Source organism: Pleuronectes platessa, chromosome 21 (assembly GCF_947347685.1).
Source record: "Pleuronectes platessa chromosome 21, fPlePla1.1, whole genome shotgun sequence".
NCBI classification, from domain to species: domain Eukaryota; kingdom Metazoa; phylum Chordata; class Actinopteri; order Pleuronectiformes; family Pleuronectidae; genus Pleuronectes; species Pleuronectes platessa.
Window position 1 is genome coordinate 1,706,600 of NC_070646.1, and position 6,694 is coordinate 1,713,293.

The window sequence follows — 6,694 nt, forward strand, 5'->3', positions numbered from 1 at the left end:
ATTCAGGCCACAGAGATCCACAGTGTGTTTCTCCTTCAGTGAAAAGCTCTGTTGTCTTTGTGGATCCGGAGCCACATGCCGCTCTTCATTCGCTCTCACTCTAAAGCCTAATTATCAGAACACAAATCCTCCTGAAGCGCCAGGTACCCACAACTCAGACGAGGATTTGCACAAAGTCTGTGTCACAAATCCAGAGAGAAAACAAAGCCATCTATTTATTTTAGATTTTAACTTCTTAATCCACAGATTTGATCAACCTTATAACTTTATACCCGATCGTCCGCCCAAACTTTTGACCCCGGTCAGCTCCTGAACTTCGATGAACACCGCCCGGGAAGGTGCGGCTGAACATTACTTTTGAAGAAAATCTGATCTGAGCGCTGTATCAAAATAATCTCGCCCCCGTTTGCTCCTTAGCGAGCTGGACGCCGGGAGGCCTCGACACTACAATCACTGTAATGAAGCCGGGATTGATTGAATGATTGGCAGCTGCAGACGAATGACCCGAGCCGCGGCTCTGAAGCACCGACACGGTGACGGACACTTTGTTCTGGGGGACGTGGAGACGTGGAAAGTGCAGCAGGGTCCGATCGCCCCTGCTCGGCTTCCTCGCTCCTGGGCGAGCGCTGGCATTTGTGGGCAATGTGTGTAATGTGAGTGTGGGTATTTGTGTCTGTGAGCTTGAGTGGCAGGAGGCAGAGGGGCGCTGCTAGGGGGGGTCAAACACAACGAGGGGGAGGTCTGCTGGTGCAGAGGTGGTGTCGGCGTGTGTGTGTGTGTGTGTGTGTGTGTGTGTGTGTGTGTGTACGTTTAGCAGGACGTGGTGGCTCTGAGCTGCGTTCCAGCTGACAACAGCTTGCCAACCAGAGGTCTTGCCCGCCACGGCCACCTAAGCCCCTGGTTCACGCGGCCCTATCAGTCCACTGCTATCTGTATCAATCATTAGAGATCATTTATTTTTAGTGGGATGTGGCCCCTCGCCCTCCCCGCTGCCCTCTTGCCCCCCGCGGGCCCCCCCCCCCCCTGCCCCGCAGCCCCTCACTAATGAGTGTCACTCTGGAGGGCTGTGGCACTTTTGCTGCAGACACCTCCCCTGATGAACGCAGGGCTCCAGTCAACACGAATCACAGGAATCGAACCGCAGCCGAAGTGACAGGCGCCATCCACCGCCCGGCCGCTGCCTCCTCTCCTCCTCTCCTCCTCTCCTCCTCTCCTCCTCTCCTCCCCTGCCTCTCAGAAGTTTCCTCATTAAGGCCCCGGACATCTTTTCCTGTCATGCATCTGGATGTGAGATTTATGCAGAGTATAGCGCCATTGGCAGTAACACACACATTTGTCCACTTCCTGTTTTATTCTGTTACACTTCCTGTCTTTCCACTTCAGTAGACTCAGCCCTGCACACCTGTTACCTGATGAGTTTCCTGTCTCCTTGTGAAAAAGTCTCATTCCACAGATTGTTCCCCTCGTGTTCCAGCTTCTTCCTCCCAGTCAAACCATCTCTCTCAATGTGGCCAGGACACAGTTCACTGGGCGTCCATTTTGTTCATCTACCACTTAGTGTTGGTCCCCGGCTGCTTCCCCACCTCAGCTCATCCTCTCTCCACCCCCACTGCACCCCCCTGTCTAATGACTCCATCCAGATGATCCTCCTCTGGCCCTGGACCATCGCTGAAGACCCCTGTCGACACCCGAGTGGATCAGGTGACACATGGATACAAGGAAAATCTGCTTCTATGAGCTGAGGGAGGCTCTTTGTGATTCTGGACTGATTTGAGATGCTCGTCTTGGAGAGCTGGAGCATTCAGAGGCAGGAAGTGAAGTAATAACCAGGGTGTCAGGGTTAGGGTTAGACTTTACACTGGGAGGCCAGGTGGAGAAAGTCTTCAGATAATCCAGAAGTTCTCATTCAGACATTTGCCTTCACACACCTCCTGAGAAACTCTGGAGAATCTCTGGAGCTCAGTGCTCGTCTGGAAGCAGCTGAAGCGTCTCCAGCCTCCCCAGCCGCTCAGTGAGGATGTGCATTAGCTGAATTCTACTGTCGGCCCACTCACATGCTCACAGGGCTCATGTTGGCATGCTGATGTTTACTACGTTCATCATCTTATGCTAAGATCTGCTAATTAGAGCCTGAAGGCGAAGTGAAGACCTGAAGACAACGAGCCCTCGGGCCGAGGTTCACAGGTATCAGCTCTGCAGCTGAAGCTTTGCACAGAACACAAACGCTGGTGTCTCGGTCGGTTGGGGGGGGGGGTTCACTGCGACATCAACCGAACCACAACATGATGAAATCTGATGCACCGCTGCACCGCTGCACCGCCCAGGGGTTTAACAAACAGTTAAAACCAGCTTCACCTTGACCAACTACCACAGTTAAAGGCTTCCTCCACCTGGGTGCATCGGGAGGAATGACCCCGAAGCACATTGGAGTATTTTTGTATCTCAGTGTCGCCAGAGAAACGTCCAGTGCATCGACTTCATGTTGAAATCCATCTCCCTGCAGCTCAAGGCAGTAATTGGTGTAATTGGCCGATTTTCAAAGTTTAAAAGTTCATTTACACATTTTTATTTGTACTTTTCCTTCGTGTTCAGGACCAACTCTCATGACAATGCTTTGAGATTTCACTAAAAAACACAAATTCATGAGCTCAGGACATTGTCAGACTCATTAAGTCACTTTCTCTAAATGTCTGTTACACAAATTGTGTCGACAATTTAATAAATGTTCCAGCTAATTCTCCGGATAAGGGAAATACTTGCTGATGGTCTGAAATGGAAAGTCGGGGGGTCGTCAGACTCATGAGGAGTCGTCCCCGTGTGTGTGTGTGTGTGTGTCTGTGTGTGTGTGTGTGTGGGGGGGGGGGAGATATTTCAGTCCAAACTGACCGAGTGACCGACATCACTTTATTCACCAACATAGATTTCCGTGTCCTTTTCTCGGACATTAAAAACATCGATGTACTATCAGCTGTGCAGGAGCTCGGCTCCGGTAGCTTTGTCGTTTTGTTGTTATTTTATTGATGCCATTGATCAGTTGTGCAATTAGCACACGGGGTCAGAGTCTGGTCACTGTTTGAACCACAGCCCCCCCCCCCCCCCCCGCCTCGTGGCTCCCAGTGAACGTGATGTTTTCACGACGGTTCTGATTCTTGTCGTGACAGAAACATCAGGGATCCACCGTGTGTGTGTGTGTGTGTGTGTGTGTGTGTGTGTGTGTGTGTGTCCATCGTTCGTGTTCCTTTGATTCTCGGGACATCGGTGTATTCTAGTAACCAGGCGGACGTCACAGATCTATTCTGGACGCCCGCTGCAACAGCCGGCCGGCAACAGCGGCAGGGGGAAGGAATGGCGTCTGTCCGGAGGCCCGGGCGGAGTCATCGCTGATCCTGACGGAGGAAGTGGAGATGGCAGCTCTCCTGTTTCATGGGTTGTGGAAGAGAGAGAGAGAGAGAGAGAGAGAGAGAGAGAAATGAGGAGGAGAGGGGGGGAGACTGGGGACATGACGCTCATGATGGAACAGAGTGAGAGTGGTGGTGGTGGTGGTGGTGGTGGTGATGGGGGGGGGGGGCTGGAGGCATTTGGTGTGGTGCCAGTCGAGCCAGCTTTCTGGGATGCCGCATTCCAGGAGATCAACACCACGGTGTTTCCTTTCACCCCCCCCCCCCCCCCCCCCCCACACACACCCACATCCACTGCCCTGTAGCCTACCCTCACCCCACCGCCTCTGCTTTTTTAAATAAATCTTTACGATTCCAGAAAAAACAAACTAATAATGTGTTTTATCATCTGAACAGAAACGATGTCATGTCCATGTGTTCGTTCCAGGAAAAACAGAAACGTCTGTAAATCGAGAGCAGATTCGTTCTGAGGTCGAGAGAGAACTTGACCTTTACTTCCACACTGAGAATAAATAACTTGTTCTCTTACTAATGAAAAACACAATAAAATGCAATTTTTCTCGAATCAAAACAGTCGGGATTCTGTTCCATCGATAATCAAATGTTATATTTTCATCTTATTTATTCTAGATTCTGATTCAATTTGTTTAAAGACAGTTTCTGTTACTTCTGATTATTTATGTAGCTCCTCCCCCAGCTGCTTCTAATGTTCGATGATGTCATGTGATTATTAATTGTATTAATCAATCAGTTTTTTTAATAATTTGTAAGGTGTCTTTTTACATTGTTAAAGCCCTATAAAATGAAAACATTGATAAAATTCAATAAATAAATCAAAACAAAACAAGTTGCAGAAAGGAAACTAAAATGATCAGAAACTCAAAAACAGCTCCACACGTGATTCCCCTGCTCACCCTGTAGCTTAAATCAAACGCACCCTTGGTTTAACCGGGTGATGGCCTCCTCTCTGTTTAACCCTGCTGCCTTGCTAACAGGCTAACAGGCTAACCCTGCAGCAGGATTTGAACCCCTGCAGGTGAACTGACCTCAGGCCTGAAGCTGGAGGTTCCTCCTGCTGCTGTCGGCTGCTGGTTCCTGACTCGAGTCTCGTCCACACAGGGTTCTTCTGAGATGTGGGTCATCGACACTGAGCTGCTTCTCCTCCTCCAGCTAAGAACCTGCTGCTCTGATGATTCATGTCCGTTTGATTCCTGCTCCTCAGCTGCTGTTATTTACCTTTTGCAATATTTGCATTGTTGCACATTTGTTTGTTCTAGTGGACGAGCTTTGATTTCATGCGGATGAGTTTCTTAAAATGAGCTGAGATACTTGTCTCTATATGTGTTGATACACTGCAGTCCCAGGTGTACCCCCCCCCCCCCCCCTCCTGACCCCGGTGACCTCTGGATGGAGCTGTTTTGGGCCGAACTGCTTTTGAATACTCCTTGAAAGGTTTATAGCTGTTTGTGCTTCTTCCAGTGAGGTCATGTTTTCGCCTGTTTGTGTGTTTGTGTGTTTGTTTGCACGAACGTCTAAACTCCCAATTTTCACTAAACCTGGAGAAGGGATGCGAACAATATATGGACACAGATCAACGGGCAAATCCGTGATCTTTGGGTTATGGGTCAAGCTGCTTTTTAAATTTACACATACGTCATATTATCAACGTTTTCTGATGATGAATGCTTGTAACTTCAGTTCAATTCACTGATGACCTGCTGGGTTCTGATGTGTATGTGTGTGGGGGGGGGTTATCACCTCGGCTATTTGTTGGTTCGTTTGTAAACGAGATGACACAGAAAACTCCTGATGGGATTTCCACAAAACCTTGTGCAGGGATGTGATCCCATCACATTTTGGTGTGGATCTGGATCACAGAGCAGATCCAGGAATTAGAGATGTGATGTTTTTTTATGGGATAAGATGAATAACCGGGGACCAGGTCTTGAAGGAGGTCTGAGCTCCACTGAGTGACTTTACTTCTGTAACTGTATCTGCACTAAACATCTGTTCCCTGGGTCATGTGACTTCTCTGGGTTTACACTTACTGTAGATTAACAGCTGCTGCTTATCAACACGTTCACGTGATGAGTTCCTGTGACTCCATTGAGTCCAAGTCACTAATCACCTGCTGCTCTTCTGTCTTTTTGCTGCTGCTGCTATATTCAGGATATAATTACAGCCGTGGAGTTTGTTCCCTGCGTTGGTTGGAAGTTGTTTTATCAGGGAGTCCACATCCATCGAGCTTCATCCTGTGCATCGGTGTTTTCACCTGATTCTGCTTTAGTTCCTTTAGTTCCTTTAGTTCCCCGACTGACACAAACTCCAGCAGGAACATGCAACTTGCTGGAAAGGCCCCCAGTGAGGCTGCTGTCACAAATCTCAGTTTCAGACGTGAATTTTTTGATGTGGAACCTCGATGCTCGCTAATGACTCACATGCCGAGATCTGAAGTGACATTTCCAAGTGACATTTTAAACTTCAGGGAACATCGTGCTCCTCCGTGCGCCGGGTTTTTAACGTGGTGGCCTTCCAACGCCGCTGCCTGCGAGTGCCTTTGAGCAAAGCACTGAATCCCGACCTGCTGTGGGCTGTGAGAGGGATGTGTGGAGGAGAATATTATCTGTGTGTTTTCAGCAGGAGGTTGGAGACAATTCACATTCTCACATTTTAAATACAGTCAAGTTCATCGTCTTGATAGATATAATGAGGTGGAAATGATGTAATGCTCTTTTTTATGAATCGTTTTCAATCCTCAGATACATTTTTTTTTACTTTACAGATTCATTTCACAGTTTTCTAAGCTGCTCTCTCACCGCGTGAAGCTCACATAAATATTCTGGGTGTGAAAACCATCACATCCCTTCTGACCTCTGACCTCTGACCCTTTTTCTGAAATGTGTGAATGTGTCGTGCGTTTCACTGTCGGTGTGAACAGCAAGGAAACAGGTCATAAAGCCAAATATGACATTTTCAGATGTAAAATGCTGAATTGAAAAATGTCTCCATTCATACAGAGCCGGAGCAATTTGTTGTTCATACGAAAACGTTTATTTTACACAAACAATGCAGAAAATGTGCTTTTATGTTTATGCATACAAAATTAAAGTTCCATATATATATATTGGTCATATTTGTGGTTTTTATTTATACTCATATACTCATAGTTTTTTATGATAGTATTTTATTGACTCCAGCTCCTTCTCAAAAGGATAATCTGTATAGATAATGGATGGAGCAGTGATTAATGGTTAAACTGTAAAATATCAAGCCTCAATTACATTTCTTTATCACAA